This window comes from Leopardus geoffroyi, chromosome A2 (assembly GCF_018350155.1).
Source record: "Leopardus geoffroyi isolate Oge1 chromosome A2, O.geoffroyi_Oge1_pat1.0, whole genome shotgun sequence".
NCBI classification, from domain to species: Eukaryota; Metazoa; Chordata; class Mammalia; order Carnivora; family Felidae; genus Leopardus; species Leopardus geoffroyi.
The window spans coordinates 120,731,141-120,756,774 of record NC_059331.1 but is presented as its reverse complement, the minus strand read 5'-3'; the positions used below and the strand labels follow the sequence as shown (position 1 = coordinate 120,756,774).

General features: G+C 41.9%; 1 protein-coding gene across 7 annotated transcripts in view; it reads right to left on the bottom strand.

Annotated features, from left to right (window-relative positions):
- CREB5 (cAMP responsive element binding protein 5) overlaps positions 1-25,634 on the bottom strand; it is a 402,224-nt gene that overhangs the window by 70,566 nt on the left and 306,024 nt on the right. The gene's annotated exons all lie outside the window — the stretch shown is intronic.

Sequence of the window (25,634 nt, the reverse complement as noted above, 5' to 3'; positions counted from 1 at the left end):
CCTGGCTTGTTCTCTCTCTCTCTCTCTCTCTCTCAAAAATAAATAAACATTAAACAAATTTTTTTAATGCCAAGTTCATACAAGATTGAGGAAAAGACTGAGAAACTGTCACAGGTCAGAGAGACCAAGTACAAATGGCAACTAAATGCACTGTGAGATCCTGAATTTGGTGTTAGAACAGAAAAAAGACATAAGTGAGGTTGGGTGTTGGAACAGAAACAAGACATTAGTGTGAAAAGTGGGGAAATTGGAATAAAGTCTGTACTTTAGCTAATAGCATTGCACCAATGTTAATTTCCCGGTTTTGATAACTATACTATAGCTATATATGTTGTTAACATTAGGGAAACCTTGCTGGAGAATATGTGAGAACTTGGCACTATTTTTCTCAGCTTTGCTGTAAGTCTACAATTATTTCAAAATAAAAAATTTAAAAATTAACAATTATGACATTAATAATGAAAAGAAAAAACACGATGCACCTAAAAGACACCAAAATCTCACATAAGGAGGCAAGTCTTATCTGGAAGGCACTGGATCCTTTCAGATATTTGCAAACCACAAGTTACTCCATGACTGAGCAGAAAATCACTGTCCATCTGAAATGGCTAATTTAACCTGTCTACTGAAATCTGAGAACATGTTATAGACAAAATCCATTGGATCGTCACATGGCCAACATGTAAATTCCAAATACGCCTGTTTCTCTTTTCTGACAAAATGATCATCATGGCAATCCCTTCAAAGGGAGTCATGGCTTTCTTAGAATGCTGAGAACAGCATCTTGGTTAATAAACATACACGGAGAAGAAGCGTGTCCCCTCTCCACTCTGTCCCCACTGGCTCATGCTCAGTCCACTTGTGCTACCTGATACTTCCCAGACTTGTGGGCAACCAAATGGCTTCCTGTGTTGGCTAATGAAGAAGGCACAAAATCGCCTTGATATCTGGAAGAAGCCTAGAGAACCTAATCCAAAACCTTTCATCCAGGAATATGTTATTTAATTCCTGATGAGATTATCAGCTCTTCCATTTCTACCCTTAAAAATTTTTAAATCTGCACTCAACCCAATGGATAGTTGAAGGATTCCATAGGGATAATTAGGCCTATGCTTAGCACAGTTCTGAAAGCTGATGGAAACCTGAAATTTCATTATCTGATAAATTCCTTCCATAAAAATTAGATTTCAACTCATGACACTCAATTACACGTTTAAAATGAATATTTAATTTGATAATTATTACATGCTAATTATGTATAAGTGTATCATGGAAAATATATCTTCTCTGGGTTTAATTACCACATTGCAGAAACATCAAAATAAGACTTAATTCATGTATTTTAATCATTTACTAATTAAAACATAATAAGTATGAGAACTACAAGCATCCTTAAGTCCAATAAGAAAGAGTTACATATCTCAGATTCAGGCTCAAAATGTATTTCTTATATTTTTTTGTGTAGCAGACACCTATGGTATAGATTTAAAGTGATCAACATACAGTCATCCTCTTCCTTAAATAAAATTCATGAGTTTTCTTGTCAGAATTTGCACTGAGTGAAAAAGCAAGTCCAGACAATTCCATACAAGATACCATTTCATATAAAGCTTAAAATCAGCAAACTTAAATGATACCGTTTTTAAGAAACTCATATATGCATGATGAAACTATGTTTTAGATGCTGAGGAATGATGAGCACAGATTTCGGGATAGTGGTGATCTCCAGGGTGAGGTAGGAGCATTGAGTATGGAAGAGCACACAGGTTGTTAGAAATGGCAGGTGTTCTAGTTCTGGGGCTGGGGGATAGATTCACAGGTATTTGTTACACCATTGTGCTTTATAACACACATATGCATGACATATATTCTCATTTTAGAAATATGAGAGGAAAAAAGCTTATTTCCATTTGAAATGCTGTCTATCGCTATGACCAACAGGAAATATACTTGATCATTTGCACACATTGATTTACAAAAAATTTTTTTTGATGTTTATTTATTTTCGAAGGAGAGAGAGACAGAGCGTGAGGGGGGAGGGGCAGTGAGAGAGGGAGACACAGAATCCGAAGCAGGCTCCAGGCTCTGAGCTGTCAGCACAGAGCCCGACGCGGGGCTCAAACCCGTAAACCACGAGATCGTGACTTGAGCCGAAGTCGGAGGCCCAACCGACTGAGCCACCCAGGCGCCCCGCACATTGATTTATTATTAAAAGTTATATTTTGGGTCTAATATACCTAGAAAAGATATAGTGTACTTTTTTATACTGTGCATGTTACCAAAAAAAGCGATTAGTTGCCAAGAATGATGTCAAATTTCATCTTTTAGCCAACTTCTCGGCCAATTGGATTCTACTTCTGAGACATGTAAAACTATTTATCTTGCACAAAAATCTGGCAACTGCATTAAACAGTTCTTCTACTCATACTGATGTATTAGGTACCCCTAGCAACCTAATAAACACAAAAGAACCTTAAAGATTGCCTTGAAAAATCAACTGATTCCATCATTATGGACACTTGTAATGAGAATACAATACAGTGAAAATACAGATGACATTTGACAGAACTCAAAACAATAATTTAAAGTCTGTTTAATACCAGCATCTCTGGTCTTTTGTTTTAACAGAGACAGCATGCAACAAGCATGCGAAAACCGATCAGATTTGACCAGGGCACAAACTGCCTCACACTTTGCAGTATCCCATGATTTCTTGTCCAAGAATAATTTCCTCCAAGTTAGTTGTGTTCAGCCCACTTCTTCCTACTGTCCCTTTAAGCAGGTGGACCCCCTAACAACTGGGTACCACCCAGTAGGGCTTGAAGCAGAGGAGGCAAGAGTGAGTCAGATCAGAGGAGTGCCTTGTAAATCAGCCACATGCAGCACTGAGACATCCATCAGGGCGGTGTGCCCCTTTCTCCACGGCTGCAGTCATGAAGTCATGGGCCTGCCATGGGGCTAACATATTATTAAAATAAATCATTGGCCTGGAGACTTGAGTTTAAATGCCAGTTAACTCATAAGTAAATGGGAAGAGCTGACTTGTCTCACCCAGATCACTGTTTGGAGAAGTTACTGAAATTACCACTCTGTGTGGAGGCCTTGGTTTTCATAGATGCTGAAACACTCAGAGAATACGGGGCTAGAGTATGTGCCTTATAAGACCAGACTTAGATTCTGCTTACCAAATCCCCTTCCCAGTTTTCTTCCTCAAGGATAGCCGTAACAGGCTTCAGTAGAAGTGTGAACTCTCAAGACCTTTAAATGCTCACTGACTATTCAAAAACATCACAGCCACCAGCTCTTTGGTTGCTCTCTTTGCCCCTGCCCAACAGCATCTACGACCCTGGAAGAAAAATGGCACTGAGATTTTCTTCCTCTCTTTCATTTTGCTGCTTTCCAGGCAGCATCACCCAGAGACACACAAGCTCATGATGTCTGGAGGGCCAAGACCTACGAACCACTCTGAAATCCTAATTGCATGCTGGGGCATGGGCAGGCTTCTCTTCCTCACTGGCATGTCGTAGTAAGTCAAGTCCGTTTGAGTAGAGACTTCCTTGCTCAGCAATATGCTCCAATGCCAAGTTCTAGCTTCATTTGTTCCGCGGATAATAAAATCTCACTTCTCAAGAATGAAGTCGACTCCAAAGCCTGCTCAAGGCATTTAGAGAGTCTTCTCCAGAAGTCCGAGATTCTTCTTGTGTCACAACACTAAGCGCTAGCACCTTGCCCTCCTTGGCTGGGACACATTCTCTCTAGTTTCAAAGGGTCATGCTCAGACGCAGTCTCTGCCCTCAAAATCGCCAACTCTGGTTTTGAGGAAAGAGATTTCCCCTATCCACACGTGTTCTTCCTCACGATGACAAGCAGAGTTATAACTTGGATTTCAAAGGAGTCTTACGCATCTCTTTGCTTGCCTCATTCATAGAAATCCAAGATGCCCACAGATCTAGAGATTTATCACTAAATTTGGCTTGTATAGGTCTGGATTTGCAAAGACTACCATGAGAGCACCACAGGCCTTGCCTGTAGGAAAACAAAACAAAACATTACACTTCAGCTCGTCACTGTCCTTGTTCCAAGCGACCTACAGACATGTTATTAAAACATGGCCTATTAAGTCATTATTGTTGAACGTGCTTATCCAAAGCAATCAGGTAACAAAGCATAATCTGAAGCCAGCCACATGGCCACCGGCCCAACTGGAATACATTCACGGACTCTGTCATATTTTTCTGGCCTTTCTCCTATGGAGACAGACACCATCCACTGCTGTGAACAGTGACTCTAGAAGGGCTCTCCTGACACCTTACAGGATCTTATCCACCTCCTGCATCCAGTTGAGAAAGCTTGTTCCTTCAGGGAGGGATGCTGTTAACAAATTAAAGGGCAAAACTGGTAAACAAAGGCTGTTTTTCATGATCCATTATATGCTGGGAGGCTTTGATCTTTGTGTCATGCCAAGTAGGATCAAGCCATGCCTCACCGTCATTTAGAGCACAGGCCACAGGCAATGTGTCAGCTGCCCAGCACAATGTCTTGAACCTTCCCCAGAGGGAGAAACTGGAAACAAAAAAAGCCTAGTGGTCCTTGCCTAGGTGTCTGGCTTCAAGTTAGGGTTCAAGAATGTGTGAGTGTCTTCTCTCTGCTCAGCTCTGGAAGCAGAAAGGTGAGTCCCTCCACCATTACGGATTCTAGACAGCTGCCAGCCATCCCATATGACGTTGCGTCGTTCCCTCGCTTAAAGGGAATTGGGTGTAACTCCCTTAGGACAGAATTCTGCCATGCTGTGGATAACGGTTTTGCTGGTCAGTTACTCTGCATCTCTAAATGCTTCCTTCTCATTAGGGGGTTCATTTTGGCTTTACTTTTAATGAGGAGTGATTGATGAAGTCATCATCTGTTATAGAAATGATGCTGCTGATAAATTTAAAATACAGGTGATGAAAAGCCATTGAATCTCAGACCGGGTGTTGCTGTGTGCGCTTGCCTGTGTGTGTGTGTGTGTGTGTGTGTGTGTGTGTCCCTTTTTCTCTTCCTCTCCATCTGACCTTCTTGTTCATATAAGATTATACACATCAGCAGCCCTCATATTACCTACCTACAGCACAAGTAAGGAGTTCCAGAACTGCCGCAGGAAAAGAAATTCTTATTTCTAACATGAAAAATGATGAAGAAGATAGAAGCTTAGCAAATAAGGTATTAAAAGAAAAACCTCTGATTTTTTTTTTTGAGGAAGAATCGGAGTTCTTTTGAACTGGAACTATATCCTACAGTGGAGCCTAAACCTTCCGGCTTTATCAGCTTCCTTGCCCTCGAATCCTAAGAAATGTCTGCGAACCACTAACATTTTCTCAGGAGATTTCATTACTGAAAGAGCTCATTAGTAAAGACATTAAAATACGAATTACCTCATAAACTATTTAGTTGTGTACCCAGGGGGAGTGTGTACTTACTAGGGCCTGGGCTTTTCACAAACAGAGCTCATCAATTAAGCTTTATTAGAAACTGAAGGGAGTCTTAAAAAGATTGGATAAGCCAGGGGCCAATCACAAAAGGACCAGACAGGAAAAAACCATCTTCTGTGACACAACTGCTAATGTTCCTTTGCAGCTTTTGGGTAGTAGAGTGGGTCATTCAAGCATTCCTGCCTTGGGCCAGAATCTCCTCAGGTTCAGTGTTTCCTATATATCAGGGGCTCCTCACAACTTAATGTGCGTCCGACCCACCTGAGGATTTTAGGAAAATGGAGGTTTGCATTTAGTAAGTCTGATGTGGGGCCAAAGATCCTGCATCCCCAACAAGCTCCCAGGTGACACTCAGGCTGCAGGTTGAGGGCTCCCACTTTGAACAGCAACGTCTCAGATTATATAATTTCGCCACACGACACAGCTCAAGTAGCCTTCGTGGTGTTAAAATGGGCCGCTCCAGGCGGATGCCACACTGAACATAATTTTCCTTGTTGCCCTCTGTGGCGTGACAGAAGGAGAAAATTATGGGCAGACTTTCCTTCTAAGAGAAATTTCTTTTCCCTCAAGTCAGTAGCGAATTTATCTTTGCTAATATTACTGGTGAAAGTTACCCATAACGCTAAAAAAAAGGGGCGGGGGCTGTTGTGAAATTAGCTTTGAAGCTCCTCAGAGACCAACTTCCAAAGGACATTCTACAGCAACATTTTTTTAAAATGATTTTTCTTTATGTTTGAGAGGCAGAGAGAGACAGAGCGCAAGTGGGGGGAGGGGCAGAGAGACAGGGAGAGACCCAGAATCGGAAGCAGGCTCCAGGCTCCGAGCTGTCAGCCCAGAGCCCGACGCGGGGCCCGAACTCACGAACCGTGAGATCCTAACCTGAGCCGAAGTGGGACGCTCAACCGACTGAGTCACCCAGGCGCCCCTCTACAGCAACATTTTTGATAGTTGGAAGGAAGGGCAGAGACAGCTTTCATTTTCCCCTTGGAATAGGAAATATTAGGAAGGCTGGACAGACTCACACTAAGGCACCGAGCTGGCAAGGGGCTGGACTTCGTAGGAGCACTTATGCAGGCTCTCAGAAGAAGTATGCGTTCTTGGGCAAAAGCGGAGAGCCAAGGTGTCCTGAAACAGGAAAATGTTAATCCTGAAAGCGCTGGGCTGAGCTGTCCTCCCTGGCCTCTTAGAAAACAGCAGCATTCACTGCCCCGCTAATCATGCCACTTCTGAAGAAAAACATCAGCACTGCTTCAGTGGTCAGATCAATGGCTGTGGTGGAGGGAGGGGGGCGGGGTAGGGGGGAGAAGGAAATCTCTCTCCTGTCTAGACAGCTCCAAGCCAATGCCACGGCAGCAGCGTGCTCCAGCAGTGTGCACACATCTACCCTGGGCCGCGGGGCTCTGCTCTGCCGCCGCAGAAACAGGTTTCTCAAGTTCACAGCAGAGGCAACAGCCACAGGCAGAGGTAGGCATGCGTGTGCTCCTTCTCAGCTCTCAGAGTACAGCTGGCCTCTTCAGGGAGGATCACAGCACTGATCCGAGAAGGTCGACCTCAGCATATTCTGAGCCTGAGCACAGACTCATACGGAGGGGCACTGACCCACTTGCCAAATTCCATGCTTTTCCCTAGACCATCGAGCACATGGCTGAGAATATGGCCAAGTAACCCACTGGGTTAGGAATGTAGAGATAAGGCACAGGAACTCTAAAACCTATTCCTGGTTCAGTGGCTGTCGCTAGCCACAAGGGAAGGACTCAGGATCCATATTTCCTCCCTCCACCCGTTAACCATTACACCTTCCGTCTACTTCTGAAATACTAGTTAATACTACTAAAATACTACGTGTTTGCCGGAACATGGTTGAAAGAGCTGTGTGAATGACACACGGACAGCTTTCGCCTTCCTCTCAGGAAGTGCTGGGACTAGGGTGAGCCCAGAGAGATGCCAGGGCAAAAGTTTAAGGGGATACTCGCTCTCAGACTCCTGCAAATGCTTCGGTGTAAAGTCATTGCACGGCACCGAGAGTGAGTGCCTTCTTAAATTGTACCCTGGGCACCTCTCTTGTCTCTTTGTCCTAGCTCTGCTTTTAAGCTTCAGAAATGGGTCCATCTGCAAGCTATGCTTATCAAGGCAGAGCTCTTTATTGTAGAGGCCAACACAGCACTGGCAGGCTTTACTATTCCCACAGACCTTCCCTGGAATTAGAGATCTGATTTTGCAAAGGAGAATCATGGAGTGTTGGTCAGCGTTCTGCTTAAGATTCTAAGATTTAGGTAGCCTTCGGATTACTTTTGGAGACTGTTATGGGCTGAATTCGTGTGTCCTTCCCTTGCTCCTCAATTCATATGTTGAAGTTCTAACCCAGAGTACTTCTGCATAGAGCCAGATTTGGAGATGGGACCTTTAAAGAGGTAATTAAGGTAAAATGAAGTCATATGGGTGAGCTCTAATCCAATATGACTGGTGTCCTTATAAGAAGAGGAGATCAGGACACAGACATACAGAGGAAGATCCTGTGAAGACACACAAGGTGGCCATTTATACGAGCCAAGGTGAGTGACCTGGTATGAGGCCGTCCCCCACCCCAGAGGAACCAACAGATTCCTCTGACACCTTGATCTTGAACTTCTAGTCCCCAGAACTGTGAGACCGTAAATTTCTGCTGTTTAAGCCACCCAGTCTGTGGTGCTTTGTTGGGGCAACTCTAACAAACCAATACAGAAACGAATCAGTTTCCTAAGTGTTCTAAGGTCCACTTCTCTGTCTTTTTCTTTCTTCGAAAATATCTTTGATTGCTATGGACAAGTAGCCACAGTACCCTAGGGTCTACTTCGCCATCCAAGACTCAACTCTCCTAGAGTGAAAGCAAAAGAAGAAAAAGAAACAGTCTGTGATACTGGCTGAAAATGTCCCGAGTATATCATTAGCGGTGAATTAAGGTTGCAGGGGTAGTAACTTACATTTTAAAGTATCACGGATATACTTTCTAGGTGGGCAAAAAATATTAGAAAATGTTGGCATCATTAGTGATGAAGAGGACTTGAAAGGCTTATCCTCTAAGATGAAGCAAGCATATAGAATTGCTTCAATTAGCTCAACCCTCAGAGGGGAGAGATTTCACCTTTCTCTAGGTCATCTCCATCACTCTTGTCTTTGGTTTTGATGCTAAAAAGAATCAACCAATCAATTGCTCAGACATCAAAAAGTCACAATGTATCAATCACATGTGAGAATGGCACACTGCGGCTATTTTTAAGAGCTAGGAAAATGTCAATAAGTCGGTAGGAGATTGCGTGCCTTTGCTAATGACGAATCCCAGGGACATCAATTTCCATGGTCATATGGTCATCACTCCCCTGGTTTCTGAATCTAGTAATGTGTGGAACAGTCATCATGGAGCTCACAATAATAAAAGAAGAGAGAGTTCAAAACACACCTAATTCCAGAAGTATTGAGCTGTCATTTAAAAAAAGTAATACAACGTGAATGATAAAGGTTCACTCTGCAAAAGGCTGTACCAGGGATAATTTCAGAGATAGGCTCCCGTCAGGGAGAAACATGTTCCCTTTCTTTCTCCCTGAAGTCCTGGTGGCTGTCTCCATAGCAAATAACAAGTGCTGTCCCTCGGGATGGGGTGGGGTGGAGGGTGGGGGGGTCCTGTCCCATACTACTCCATTCTTTTCTCAACACATGGAGACAGTCTCGGATACATGATAGAATAAAAGGCTTTTGTGGGCAGTCCTGGGAAAGTAACCATCTCTGACATTTCTCGTGAGGAAATCTGTGTTTTGAGTTCTGAATGACTGACTTTTAAACTCACTTTGGGAACACCACTCCTGTGTGAGAGTCAGGCCTGCCTTTAGTGGAATTATTTGCCGAAGATCCACCTTGGGGTTCCAAAGGCGGCACTGAAATCTGCTCAACCCCGCGGCACTTCTGGTGACTCAACAACCTTCAGTCAAATAGAAATCAGTTGATTGAACAAGTGTGTAGAAAATCCACTGTGCAGCCAAGTAAGGTGTTCACGGTGTCTTCTTGGTCTTGAGAAGTTCAAGGTATAAAGTCCAGATAGAATATTGTTGTTTTGAATTTCTTTCTCCTGCGTTGATATCAAACAACTTTTAAATAAATTTCAGAAATTACATATTAAGGGATAATGGGGAAAAATTTTTTTTCCTTTCCCCCCAAACTATTCATGCCATACTTCCAGTTGTCTTTTTGTTTTCTAACGTGTTAGACATTCTGGAAGGGTTTTCTCCTGGCAAAGGACAGAGGGGAGAGCTTGTATTATCCTGTTTTAAAGGAGATTTTAAATAGGGATCTGCAAAACTGTTTTTCACTTTATTTCATACACAGTGTCTAAAGACCTGATCTCAACCTGAATCTTAGCACACATCAGAATAGTTTTTGTTAAGGAGACCGTTCTCTGTCACCCTCTTGAATCCTTCTCTTTCTGGATGGCTGGAAGTTTTCCTTCGTGTACAGTCCTATGACTGGTGTTTCCCAAACAACAAAGTACATCAGAATCCTAGAAATGGAAGGACAAGTGGGTTTTGTGATCAGGAAGACCTCAGCTGCACTTCATAGGTTCTTTCAGCGGAGGAAAAATACCAAACACAGAAAGGAAGTGGTCATTGTAACTTCAGGGAACAAATAGCCAGGGAGGAGTTTCATGAGATCCGATTGTACAATTCAGAGACTAGAATTTATATATGTACATAAGCATTTACTGATATTTTCATTGGATCTGCCTAAGTCATCTGCCCCATAATATGCCTCACAACTGCTTCCAAGTTCCCTCACCTATTGGCATATGAAAGCTGCTTTTACAGAAGTCTCCAGTTTACAGGCTACATATTGCCAGTGATTTGCATAATCCTTAATACCCACCCCCCCACACACCCCCATCCTTTTTTCAGCCACCTAATGCAAACAAGATCTGGCTCAAGCTTCCCTAAACTAATCCATGCTAACACCATTTAGAAGGGAGACTATTCCGTGTAAGTTGGCACAGCCGAATAAGCTCCCCATTGTATAAATGGCAGTCTTAGTAGAAAGACATTAATGAATATGCCAGTGGGGAGAGCCCTCAGCTTCTCAGTTGCTTGCTGAACCCTAACGCCGGAATAACTGTGCGAAATTTGAATGTTTCTTGATCCAAGGTAGGAATTTAACTCCACCTCCCTGTCTGAATCCTCACAGACCTCTTCAAGACCCAGATCAAAAGCAACAACTTCATGAAGATTTGAAGACTGGCCCGATCTTCCAATTCTCCTTCCTAACACCCAGTAATCAGTCTCTTCTGAACTCAAGATATAGATTTTTGGTCATTTTTAAAAAAAATTTTTTTTTAACGTTTATTTATTTTTGAGACAGAGAGAGACAGAGCATGAACGGGGGAGGGTCAGAGAGAGAGAGGGAGACACAGAATCGGAAACAGGCTCCAGGCTCTGAGCCATCAGCACAGAGCCTGACGCGGGGCTTGAACTCACGAACCGCGAGATCATGACCTGAGCCGAAGTCAGACGCTTAACCGACTGAGCCACCCAGGCACCCCATGGTCATTTTTTATGGTTCCTACCTCACCCATACGTATGTAAGTTATTCAGAGACTGACACTTTGTCTTATGCATCTTTGCAAAATCCACAGCTGTAACATAATAAATGCTTCTTGAATCCATACATACGCACATCTAAAATTTTTATAATAATTGTTTTTTTTAATAGCGACTTTTTTTAAATGTCATTTCTTCCTCAGCGTCTCCAGGCTTGGGCTCACCCCATTTATTCTTCCTGGAAAGCCCTCCCTCTCCCATCCATCCAATCAGCTTAGACCACTGCTGTTGAATAGAAATTTCTGTGATGACGGAAATATTCCTTATCTCTGTAGTACAACATGGTAGCCACGGGCTACATGTGGCTATTGAACACTCAAAATGTGGTTATCGCAACTCAGAACTGCATTTTAAATTTTATTTTATTTTCATGAGCTTAACATTTAAATGGTCACATGTGGGCAGTGGCCACTTTATTGGAGAATGCAGGAGCAAAATTCATCCGAGGGGTCTTCCTGGAGGGCATCCCCGGAAGCCTCTCCACCACTGCCACGAAGGCAAATGAGGCACAAGCTTTGTACTTGCCTTCATCATAATATTTATCACAACATACTCAGTGGCGGACTGTAAGTTCCTAAAGGCTTGAGTTCTGTCTTATTTGCAGTTTGATCCCCCCAAACCTAGTATAATATTGGCATTTTAGAGGTGCTCAATAAAGATTTTTGAATGAAAAGCAGAACGAATGAGCTGATCGCTCAGTGCACTGGTAAAGACATTGCTTTATATGTAATAAATCTATAAAACAGATCTCTTGGAACCAAGTGAGCCGGGAACTAAGAGATTAATGGTGGCGATGTGACAAATTATCTTTGTCTGAGGAACACGCACGGCTCTTTAGCTTATCTTTCCTTACAAATGCAGGCCCTGTCTTTGCGTAACTGGAACTCAGGAACAGCCCTCTTGTAGAGCCCCTGGCCATTAAGCCATGACTCTGTCCAGACTTGCTCTTTGAGAACATTCCCAGGAGATAAAGTTCGCTGCAATGATGGAGTGAGATAAACGCGCTTTTGCTGTGATCCCATGTTCTCACATACCCCATACTGGCCTGCGGAACAGCTGGACTCATTCACCAGATTGGAAAATAATCAGGTCTTCACACTCTGTTATCACGGCTATGGTTGTTCCAAAGGGCACGTTGGCAAAGAGCCTTCTTACCCGTGTCCCAGAGACTCAACTACCGCCATTCACGGGACTGAGGGACTCTTCCTCTGCTTCACTAGCATTTCTTCCAAACCCATTTGCAGAGCATGAGGGATGCTCTCACGCAAACCAATAATGATTCTAGGTGTTTTGGAAAAAATTAAGTGCCCCAAATCGGCATGCCACGACTCGTGTCATTTTAAGGGACATAGTTGGGTCTCGTGGCTAGACGTATTCCAAACATTTGTACAATCTAAAGTAATTTGTACAGACACAGCAAAAGTCTATTTTAGGCCATGGAATTTAACATATATTTGTTGGTGAGCTTTGGTCCTTTGTGTAACTTCGGCTCTGATATTTGAATGTTATAAAATGTTTTCATATTCATATGTTTGGGGAACTAGCAAACCAAAAAACAATAACATGTGTTTGAAAGTTGAAAATATGCTGCATTGAACTCTAAAATAATTTTAACTATTTAAAAGCATTTCTAAAAGTCATCTTTATTTTTACGTGTTTCAATTAATTGGCAAATTCAAAGCAACAGCTGTATAACTCCCATGGGGTTTCTCTAGTCCAGTATCTATAAAGAACACAGTCATTTAGCGCATTAATCAAAACTGGGAGTTAAATTCTACAACTGAGCTCACCACAACTTTGCTGAGTGATCAAAGGTGAGGTACTTAATCGGTGAGGCACTTAATCTCTCTTAGCTTCAGCTCTCTATGAGACTATGGACTTTGCACAAGTATGTTTTAGCCATCATGAATTAAACCAATAAAATAAAAAGAAGTACCCTTTGAAGCAGGGAAATGGGGAAGAAATATATATAGAGAGAAGGAATACTACATGCCAAGTACTATGCCAAATAATTTCCCTGTATCATCTCATTTAACCCTCAATCTCTAGGAGAGGCCCTACCATTATCCCCATTTTATAGATGAGTAAATGCAGAACAAAAAGGTCAAGCAACCAGGTCACGCAGCTAGGATTTCATTCTCAGCAGTCTGATTGTCAGGTCTTTGCTCTTAACGCTTCATTCTGTTACTCAAAGAGAAAACAAGTTTGAAAACACCTTATTGTTAATTCCAGTTGAGAGCTGTGGCTCCCTTGAGAGACTAGCGTGATAGTCTATGTGGAAGGTGTGAAAATGTTCTGCAGATCTTAAAACATGAAATAGAAGTCATTATTAACATTATTGCTAAAGATACAGAGACTTGGTATTCTCCAATTTACATTCAAGGTTTCAAGCATTAAAAAAAGAACCCTCAAATTCCATGACCTACAGTAATTTGAACTTCTGCCGGGGCACAGATTTGTACTGCATTGGCTACAGCTCTGAGTGGGGATTTGACAGCCAGTTTGGCCCTCCACTCAGGATCAGAATTACAATTTGGTTTTGTTCTCTGCTTGTTGCCCTGGGTGCGGGAAATGATGCGCCACATGCGTGAGTTTGGAGATTCAAAATAATGCCAGGCAAAGCCCTCAGGAATGTCAGGGGCATACTGTTAAAAAAAAAAAAAAAAAAAAAAAGGAGGCCTAATACACAGTTGACACTAATAATGAATATTTGCCAATTGACTCTTGCCGATTCCATGCTTCCATCCCTACTAGAATCCAGTCACCATGTCATTTTTAGGTTGCCAAAGCAAAGACCTAGCATGGAAAGGTCAGAACGCAAAGTGGGGTTTAAATCCTTGGTCTGTCATTTGCTGCTTGAATGATCTTGGACACTATACATCAAGTCATTTGCCTGTGAAAACAGGGATACACTATTTATAGGATAGTTGTGAGAATTAAGTCAGACAATACATGTAAGTGCCAAGTCTATAGGACTTTATGTACAGTGCGTCCCTAAATCTTTACTACATGGAAATCACACAGTAATATGGCCTGTGCTCAATGTGTCTCATATTATTATATAATTAGTTACTCACATTCATTCATCTGATACAGGGATAATTTGTGTCAAATATGTGCTAGGTGTTCAGATCCCTCCCTTTGGGGAGCCTATGCACTAGCAAGGAGGTTACAGTCTGGTCACCAGAAGACTCACTCAACCTTAAAATAATTCTCCATTAATATCACCCCACAGGACTTAAGCTGTTTTATATTTTCTGTTTAACTTTCTTGCTGGAGAATGGAATCAGCGACATTTAACCATCCAGTCATGATGATAAAGTTTAATCAATACAGACCCATCTACTTACATAGTGACCGGTGAAATAAAACGGTCAGAGGTTGATTTCTCATAAATGGGATAAAAGCAGGATCCATATAATCCTGCCTCAGGTAAATGTGAAAGACACAGACGTATCGTCAGTTTATTTAAGATACTCAGATATATATTTAAATAGACAAAGGCTGGGCTAGATAAACACAGAAAATGTGGCAGAGCCACATTTATATCCCTAGATAAGTCAACATGTTTGTAATGAATAAGGTGAGTAACTATAAAAACCAGAAAACGTTCGGAGAATTTTTTTTTCAAATTCTCAAAACACTGTGCTTCTAAGCAAAATCGTGTAAACCAAGTGAAACAACCAAAACAACTACTAAATATATTTTAAGGTATGTATTTTAAGGTCTTACAAACAAATGTGTAATGGGTAAAGTAAGGTCAGAAAGCCAGCTAGTTAATAAGAATTTGAAAAATGCAGTAGGAAGAGGACAGTCTGCTCCGTCATTTTCGCCCTTGAACTCCAATACTAGCCCTAATTAAGAAAAATTGCTGCGGAAAGTACAGAAATGTATCAAAGAGGAAACGCAAGTAGCCAACAAATATAGAAAAAGACGTAACATGACTCATAACGTAACAAATGCAAACAGAAAGTGGCAAAGATTTTGTTAGAAAATGATAATACTGGGGCGCCTGGGTGGCGCAGTCGGTTAAGCGTCCGACTTCAGCCAGGTCACGATCCCGCGGCCCGTGAGTTCGAGCCCCGCGTCGGGCTCTGGGCTGATGGCTCAGAGCCTGGAGCCTGTTTCCGAATCTGTGTCTTCCTCTCTCTCTGCCCCTCCCCCATTCATGCTCTGTCTCTCTCTGTCCCAAAAATAAATAAACGTTGAAAAAAAAATGATAATACTTAACACTCGTGTAAATGCCATAAGGTAGATATCCTCCTGTATTACAGACAGGAATGAAAATTAGTATAGATTTTAAAAAATTGGCAATATATATATACAATATACATACAAAGATTTGGCAATATATACACAAAGATTTAAAAATGTTTCATTCTCTTTGACCTGGTAATCCTAATTCTTGGAATTTATCCTATGGAAATAATCAAAAAGGTAATTCGATAATTTCAGATCACGTTTTTAAATTTATTTTTATAATCAAAGGGTTTTTTTTTTTTTGAGTAGAGAAAAACCAAAAATAAAATAAAAATTTTAACCACTTAAAATTTTTATGTGACACCCATAGGATAAATCATACGATTATAAAATGTTTTCAAAAGATACTTGGTACGGGAAAACGCTCATAATATGTGAAATTTTAAAAAAACAGGATATAAAGTATACATTCAGTGTGAGCTAATTTTGATATATTACATATACGAACAGGGAAACAAGAAAAAAATATTTTCATTTTAACGTATCTCCAAAAATTTGTCGCCATGCATTAATTTTTGACCGAAAGTCCATTGGAATTCACGAATTTATGTATTAAAAAAGGTACTAGAATCTTGGGCCTGCACCGAGGGAATTTCAATACTGAAGTATCACAGTGCCTTAATATAAAGCCATCTCACCCGTAGGAGGTACCATACAATGGGCCCAGAGGGCTCTCCCCGGGCTTCTCTGGAGAGGTGCCCTTGGCTGTGGCTGGCAGAACCCCAGGTACAGACGGATGCAAGGATTTAGGAAATTGTAGGAAGGATTCTCACCTGCTCAAATATCTCTCCCATCCACTTGTGATGGGTCCTGAAATTCTATCACTTGTGAATCAATCATCTAAGTTAAGTCCTACCTTATCCCTGGAACTTAAAAAAAAAAAAAAAAAAAAAAATTAAAAAGCCCACGGTGTGGGGTGACATCTTAAGTCACAGTACCATCCCCATCTAAATTAGTTTATCAAACTTTTCCTCATTCATTCTATCAACAAACATCTACTGGGCACCTAGAACATGCAGGAGAGATGCCAACCTGGGGACTTGGAGGGGAATCAAATTAGCCTCTGTTCTCTAAGTGTTCACAGGCGAGGTGAGGCAAGTACACGGACAATGATACGTCATAAAGCTCCACAAGGAAGAAATAAACAAGGTGCAAACGCAGTCTACCCTTAGAGAAGGCAAGACTGCTCTCTACCTGAGGAAGTTGAGAAGACTTCACAGGAAAGGTGTATTTGAGTGGAGTCTTGAAAAAAAAAAGGGGGGAGTTTGCAGAGGCGAAGGAACTACAGTAGGACAAACAAGGCAGCCAGAGAGAGCAAGAAGCCTTTAGGAAATTGCCAGGCTCAGAGAGAGACCACGGTGTGCAGGGCTGAGTGGAGCAGGAGAGGCTGGGAGGGACACAGGACCAGACCGAGCCCTTGGGTACCATGGAAACACGGGTGCATTCCCACGTGAGGTGCCAGAAGGGAGAAGGATGTTCCCGGAAAGGGTGCAAGGGAAACACCTGCCAACTCTGAAATTCTACCCGAGTGTGTTCCTGCTCCCTCTTTATACTGCAGATCCTGGCTGGCTACTGGAATCACGTTATTGCCCTGCCTCTCTGGTTGCACTTTTAGGATCCAAGGCCACAGTTGGACGAAAATCTCATCTTCCTTAAACACATCTTCTGTTCTGGTGACTGCAAACACCATTTCAAAATAAAAATACTTGACATTTGTTATTGTGTGGGGCTTAGCCAGTCTGAGAACCTAGCGATTCATCATATTTATACCAAGGCAAACACAACAATCATATAATACTATAGTACCATAGTACAGCTAGATTTTCACACTAGCAGGGGATAAAAAGGCAATCTTAAAAGGATGCCAGGAGGGAAAATATACTGCTTGTTTGTTTTTCACTCAAAGATTAAGTTCTCTCTTTAATTTTTTAGAAAAGAAAAATCCCAAAATGTTAGGAAAACATTACCCCTTCCATCCACCCCCATGTCTCACCTTCCATCCCCCTCAAGGCACACATTTTCTGACAGATTTTCTGTAGCTGCCACATAAAAAGCCAAATCAAGGCAGAGGCATCATCCCAAAGTGCAAAGCAAACTTTTGTTATTAGTCGTGCTGGCAAAAATCTTGGAAAGATACACAAATCCCAAGAAAAAGACCAAAATATATCTCTACAAAGCAGAACTTCCCCCTAACAAGATTTGTAAAATTTCCTTTTTTGTCCCCCCCTGCCTATTCTGACACAAGCTGAACTTACGTGCACAATGTTCCAAAGCAGACAGGGACACACGCACATGCACACGTACACAGAACACAAAGAAGACGTGCCTGAAAACTTTCTGAGAGGGGGTGTTCCGAACCGGACCATGTGCAGTGCTCTTGCCCAGATGCATCTGACTTCAGGCTTGGGAACATTAAACAAACACAAAAACAAGACCGGGCAATACGCGTGCTGGGCTGGATGACAGAGGCAGGGAGCAAATATTGGGATTGTGTTTCACCTATTGCCATGGTTACCAAAACAGGGTGGATACTGACAGAAAGAGAAAGAAATAAAACTGGGAAGACAATGAGTCCTAGAGGAGAGTGTCTGAATGTGTGTATGAGGAGCTGCTGGTGAGGGTGGAGGGGGGGAGCCAAGAGACGAGATCAGACGGAAAGGGTCTTTCAATACCCCTTTGTGTTGTGTGAGCGGCGAGCTGGGCCAATGCTCTGCGTCAGCACAATACAGACCTCCGAAAGCCCCTAGAAGGTCCACGAACCCAAGGAAAACAGAGGAGACGTGGGAAGTTTAGTTTTGCTTGGTGGCAGACAAGATCAAGGCAGTTTGTCCTAAGTGCCAAGAGATGAAATACTCAGTGTGTACCCACACGCTGGATGGTGAATAAGAATGAGCTCAGTGGTATCATGTCAAGAACCGCCAGTCTCAAGAAGGATTATGGAGAAGTGGGCCCATTTCTTTGGGCAGTCTGATGGTTACCTTCAATTCCCAGTTGACATGATGAGAAAGGGAAAAGCTGATTGACCCTCTTCTTCCCAGGTACTTTGCCTTGCTAGCCAGACTGCAGAAAACACGTCAGGAAACACTCCCCTTAGAGAATTCACTATCACAGCAACTAGCAGATGGCTTTCCCTGTCAATTCCCGCCTAGCACATGAAGAGCAAAGTTCTAGAAACTTGAAAATCCAGAAATTGAGTTCTAATTCCCCTTCTTTCTGGGAATTAGCTATGTGACCTTGGACAAGCTATTAACTTGACCGTCAAGCCTTTGTTTCTTAAAGGGAAAGGATTTTGCTTCAATGATTCCTGAGCTCCTTTCCTTCTTTGGAATTTGGTGATTCATAGGCAATTGATAATCTCTCAAATTCTTATTTTCAAAACAAATATAATCAAATGTGTAATCCCATGTATTTGAAGTTTGGATCAGTACATGGAATGTAATCCTGTAGAAATTTATTCTGTTCTGTAGAAATATAAATAAATGGTTGCTAGCTCTTATCAAGGATCTCATAATCGGATCATTTACTTTTTACAAAAAAAATTGGCATGATAAATTCCTAAATTCAACTTTCTATAGTTTAAAAGGGCAAAGTGGCAATCACATATGAATGAGGTATACTTTCAGCCAACAGAAAAGAGTTGGGGTTTCTGTTCACTCTTAGAGAAATATTCCTGCTTTCAATTCTTTAATAACCATAACTAAGCTCATATTCAGCATTTGTCCTGGCCAGACAGAAATATGGATCAGCCTTCTTTCCTGTGTTTAGTTGATGAGGAACAGAGAATCTAATAGGCATAAGCTAATAGGTAGCTGGGACTCAGCTATTAATTTGAGCCTCCTCTTACTTTTACCACTGAGTTTTGTTTTGGTAAGAGCTTGCATCTATTCAGGATGAGTTACCATAGGGACACCAGAAGACAGCATGATAAAGCAGAAACAGGACAAAAACCACAGAATATTGGGTGCAGGGTGTGGTTATGCCACTGGATGATGCTGGAAAGGCCACTCAACTTCTCTGTCTATAAAATGAAGATGGTAATATTTCCATGTTTACCTTACAGGGTTGCTACGAGGCTCCAATGATATCTGTATACAGAAGTCTTTGCAATTTGGAAAGTGCCCCACTAATAGAAACTCATAGGATGATCATTCCCCTGCTGGCAAATCATAATGGTTTAGAGCCAGGACCAAGGGCCCAAAGCCTGGGTTCACATCCCAGCACATTTTACCAGCTTCTATGTTCTTCCCCAGTTACCTAACCTCTCAGTTTATTAGTAAACGAGAGTAAGAATGGTATCTCCCTGGGGTGCCTGGGTGGCTTAGTCGGTTAAGTGTCCGACTTCGGCTCAGGTCATGATCTCACAGTTTGTGAGTTCAAGCCCTGTATTGAGCTCTGTGCTGACAGCCCAGAGCCTGGAGCCTGCTTCGGATTCTGTGTCTCTTTCTCACTCTGCCCCTTCCCCGCTTACACTCTGTCTCTGTCTCTCTCTCTCTCTCTCTCACTCTAAGATAAATAAACATTAAATTAAAAAAAATGGAATAGTATCTCCCTCATCAGACTGATGTGAGGATCAAATGAGAAAACATAAGATGCTTACCATAGTTTCTGCCATATATACAAGTGCTTAATAAATGTTAACCAGTTACTGTTTGCTACCAGGTTATTTTAAGAAAGCAAATTGCTTTTAAAATGAGATCCATCACTCATATTAGTGATAGCATAGATTTCTGTTGCTGTTTTTGTTGTCATGGAATCTTACATAATTCCTACTCATCTGCATACTGGACAGTTTTTTCACAGCAGCGAGGGAGGAGGATTCTGAAAAAAAGGGGCCACCTTGGCTCGGGCCATCATCATGTTTTGATCCCCAGCTACAGGGACACATGGCTTCTGGCATGATTCAAAAGTTAATGAGAGTTTCTTTAAAGTCAAACAGCATTTCCTGCCTCACCACAAAGCTTCTGAGAAGCAGACAGCCTATTCATTCACTGATTTTTTTTTTTTTAATTCCTGGACTTTTAGGAAGTGAAACTGGGGGTGATTAAAGCAAATAGGCAAATCGAAAAGCGGCATTTCTCAAGAGTGCCAGAGAGATGTTACCTGGAGACTGTCTTTTCATGTGTATAAACTTTCCAGGCAACTCCATATGGAGGCAGGCTTCTCTGTGATTTATCTGTTGGACAGTGGGTGGTCAAGGGGCACCGTAGGCAAACAGTTATCCAGCGCGATAATTAGGGAGGAGAAAGGCAAACACAAACACACCCAGGTTGACATTCAAAACAAAGTGGAGATTTGACCATGGATTGCTCACTATACCGCCCTAGCTCTTGTCTGCCAATCTGCCAGGAGGAAACTATGGGCCAAGAAGAGAAACACTGTTAGTCATTTATCAGTACAGCTGACGAAAAAAAGCATTATGCTGGGTAGAAACGTGAAGGTCTGCACGGGGAGGCCCATCTCTGTGTTTAAATGATGGCTTGATTTCCCTGAGCTTTTATTTGCTTTTGGCATCCTCACTTGTGAGACGAGGAAGTTGGGCAAGATCTTCACTAAGTACCCTCTGCCGCTGAAAGGCTTTGACTTTCCACCTTTATTTTTTTTGTTTCATTCATTCATTGATGCATAGATTTATGTATCCATTTAATAAATTGTAAACCTAACTAGAGATGATGTATTGACAAGTCGACAACCAAAATACAGCATAGCTAGTCTATCACAATGGAAGAAATAGCATTTAGTATTGACCCTTCTCAATTCCTAAGAGGGCAATGCTAATCTAACTTCTATTTTCTCAGTAACAGACATATTGCTTTTCTCTCAAGGAAAAAAAAAAAAAAAGCCAGATGTTGTTTCCAGCTGTCCTTCGAAGAAGTCAAATGTAGTCAAGTACTCTTTATCAGCTTGTTACTTTGCTTAGCATTTTCCTTGTTTTACCCTCTCCTGAGCCCCACCCTTGCCCCTTATCCACCTCATTCCACCTCCATTTCCACTGCTACTGTTTGGTTCCTTCTCATTATTTTAATTCAACTCAACTCAACTAGTTAAATTCAGGTCTCACTCATGGGGCTTTTCTCAGTACAAGGAGCTTACACGATGCAAAGATTATCCTTAAGGAGATCCCAATTAGTTGAGTAGTGGGGGGACACACATGTAAAGTAAGAAACATCAAGATAAAAAGTGTATTTGGAGGACATTAAAAATTTTTTTTAAAGGGGCACCGGGGTGGCTCAGTCGGTTAAGTGTCCAACTTCAGCTCAGGTCATGATCTCACAGTTTGTGAGTTCAAGCCCCTCATGGGGCTCAGAGCCTGGAGCCTGATTTGGATTCTGTGTGTCTCCTTCTCTGCCTCTCACTCGCACGTGTTCTGTCTCTCTCTGTCTCTCAAAATAAATAAACATTAAATAAAATAAATTTAAAAATGTGTTTGGAGAAAGAGGCAGGGAAGCTGAACCAGTCAGCGAGACCACAGAGCTCTGGTTAAACAAAGGGGCACATCCCAAACTACCAGCCACTCCTCATCTTTCGCAGGTAATCTGGACGTCTACACTATCCTTGGCATCCTTATCTCCCATTTGTACGTAAACATAAATTAACCCCAATGAATTTGATGTCATCTGCTGGTTACTGTTATCTGGAAGCTGTATGATCTGGAAGCTGTATGATATTCTTTTTTTTATTTAACATTTTTAAGTTTATTTATTTTGAGAGAGACAGAGAGAGCACAAGCAGGGGAGGGGCAGAGAGAGAGGAGAGAGAGAATCTCAAGCAGGCTCTGTAGGGTCGGCGCAGAGCCCGATGCAGGGCTTGAACTCACAAAACTGTGAGATCATGACGACGTGAGCTGAATCAGAAGTTAGATGCTTAACCGACTGGGCTACCCAGGCACCCCCTGCATGATATTCTTATCTAAAGGGTCAATATTGTGATGAAGAAGCTTTGTCATTGGAGCCTGAGGTGTTAGCCTTCACTATGTGCTGTGTTGTTGGGCCAGTTTTTTAACCACTTGGAGCTTCAGTTATCTCAACTAGGAAATGGGGACAACAGCCCGGTCACGGTGCTGTCCTGAGGGCAAAATCCGATCACAGCTGTACATACATACCTTCTCCTTAGTATCAACACTCCCTGGACTTCCCTAACCCTGTTCAAACTGAAGGTGAATTCCGGACAGAGTGGCCACAGCCCTCTCCAGAGGGTTTCTATGTCACCCTGCATTTTAGTTGGTTTCAGTATGGTAATCATCTCAACATTACTGAGACACAGGACAGGCATACGGACAACTTCCCCCCACCCCCTTATTTAGCTTCCAATCTCATTATTGGTGGAAAGAAAGAAAGAAAGAAAGAAAACCTCTTTTAAAGCTAGACAGGATTGGTCTCATTCTCACAAATAGAAATGAACACAAATCTACGTAACTCTAAGAACACCATATTCACACCACGACAGAATCAGTCACACCCAGAAGAGTCTGAAAATGTGTCCCTGTCTGGTTTAAATGCCCTCTACCCTTTCTGTCTCCTTCTTTCTCCCCTTTTCCATTTCTATCTGCTTAACCCCCTCATTTTCTCCCTTCCCCCTATGAATGTCAAAAAAGTCCATCAGGTATCCAGTGGATTTCCTTTCTAGAAGACCCCATTTTCATGGAAGACACCCACAGATCTCAGGGATCTAAGAACCTGTTGTTTGGGTGGCTAGAAAGATGGAAAGCTCTCACAGCTTTGAGTCTGCTCTGACCCCCAAAACAAAATCCAATATGCACGTATTCACTTGTGTGTTGGCTTAATTCTTCAGCAAAAGAATCCATAAAACTCAAATATAATCTGCCAGATTATGACAAAACCATCTTGGACAGATGTGACTTCAGTACACTGAAGCCAGAGCTTGAGACCAATATACATTAAATGAAAAGAAGGGCATTGTACTTCTTGATTTGGATGTCCCAGATTAACACACTCTACAGCTTGTTGGGGACACCTATATTGCTCTCTTCCACAATAAAAATGGCCAGTTTACTGAGCAGTCACTAGTCGGACAGCTTCCAACAAAGCCGTATCGTTAAAGCAATCCTGTCTTAATCTTTTGTCCACCTCCAGGACCTCCAAGTGTCACCAGAGATGCAGGATGATGGCTTTTGTCAGTGGCCAATAGAGAATGTGAAATAGACACTGTGACACTGCCGTCCCCCGGAGAATAGGCATGCAGTGTCGTGGTGTGGACGACAGCTCCCTCGCAGCTCTCTGGTTTCTCATGTGCTCCGAGAACACACCCCGCAGAGTGCATTCATCACAATAGCCCATGTGTGACCTTTGGAAAAGTCCTTGAAAACAGTGAAACAGGAGTCTGAGTTGAAATCTGGAATCCATTCTCGTCTTACACAGGAAGAAAATTAGGCATAGAACAACAAAGCCCATAGTTCAGAGAAACCTGGGGAGGCTCTGGCTGACATTAAAATCGTGGAAGTTTTTTTTTTTTTTTTCTCCATTACTTTGTCTTTCGTAAAAGCTTTTCATCTGAGCAGCCCAAAGCTGCTAGAAAATACTGTATGGTTAGTACACGGCAATAACTGGCTTCTCCAGTGAATAAAGAAGGCAGAATAAGAATAGAGATGCTGAGTAATGCATTAAAAGCCAATTACTAAACACTTTTCCAGGCTACTAAGTAAATGCTATTCCCCCAAATATAAGTGGCTACCATTTCCCCCTTTGGAATAATGGATCGGTGATAATGGCGTTAGGGCTGGGAGGTTAGGACAGAGAGAAAGAAAAAAACCGTGCTCCCTAAGCCCTAACTCCATGATGGAATTCATTAGCCCAGACATCATGGATCTGGAAATATTCATCCACTTAGAGCATGAATCAGCAGAGTTGTGTGCTTGCTCAGTAAATTTAACTCGACAAACATTTGTGGGCTAACACTCTTTTATAGGTACAGACCAATTTCCTTTTGTCCCTGGCTGATATTATTCACAATAATTGGCCATATCACATGTTCTTATTTCATACATATATACGATTATCAACCCGTACTCCCTCTGGAAGCATTCTCCTTCTTTGCCAGTAAGAAGAGAAGGGTAGGACATTTCTGAGTCAAGTGGTGGCATATAATCCAGTGAAAATCAATTGGCAGGGAAATTTGGTTTGGAACTGTGTGTAAGAATCCACCTAAAGTTTGTCTGGGAGGTCCCTCAAAAGGGTTACAGACCCTGAACCAAACAAGATGATTCAGAAGTAATCCAGCTGGGGGAATAGCATCGGATGCTCAGACCTAGAACACTTATTCATACATATGAATAAGTGAATTTTGTTCTTTTCTTAAGTACCTTCACAGTTCATTTTTTATTTTCCTTAAAAAAAAAAAAAAGTAAATGGCATTACTCCGGTCTCCAAAACAGATGCCAGTTTGAACTTTACTCTGCCAGCAAGTATTTGGTTTGGCACTGCAGGGCTGGAGCTGAAAAAATATTTGCCGATTCCAAAAAGATTTAACGAGCTTTGCTGAAGATGCCGGTGCCATTTGGCATGTCACCGGGGCTGTGGCACGGCAAAGAGAACTCTCTTAACCACAGATTTTATTTGCCCAAGGTAACCAACGCTGGGGATTCAGGCGCTTCCTTGAATCAAGAAGCCGAAAGACAAATGAGTAAAATTTCCAAGAGAAAAGTGACCAAAGCAGGCATTAAACAACAACAACAACAACAACAACAACAACAACAACAACAACAAAAAACCTTGCTGCCATTGAAAATGAAGCCAGTAGGTTTTGATGGCTAATTTTCAGAACTGTCAATAACATCTTCATACCCGCCATCAGACACGGTCTCCAACACTATCAGTCAGGAAACCAAATAAATCTCTAACTTGTAGCAAAGCTATTCTTATCCAATATCAGACACTGAAAACTTTGCTACAGTGTATTTTGTTGCCATCTGATAGCCTCCTAATTGTGGAGTCAGAGTTTAACTACATGAAAACTGAATGACCTACTTCAAGTATCTGTACAACCAGCAAATTTCCTTTACGGTGCAAAGACAGACATGCATTGCTTTTATTAATATTTAATAGAATACCATGCATAAATCTTTCCCTGTGATTGGAAAGACTGACCTTACTGCACATAAATCTCATATGTTAAAAGCCACTGGAGGTTGTCACCCGAAATCATGTATTTCGGTAAGAGGCGCAGTTACCCTGCAGGAAAACAAGGCTGTGGTCCTCTGAGTTAACGTCACATCTGACAACTATAATAAAAAATGAAAAATATTTCCGTACCAGTGTGTGCTGAAAAATCACATGTC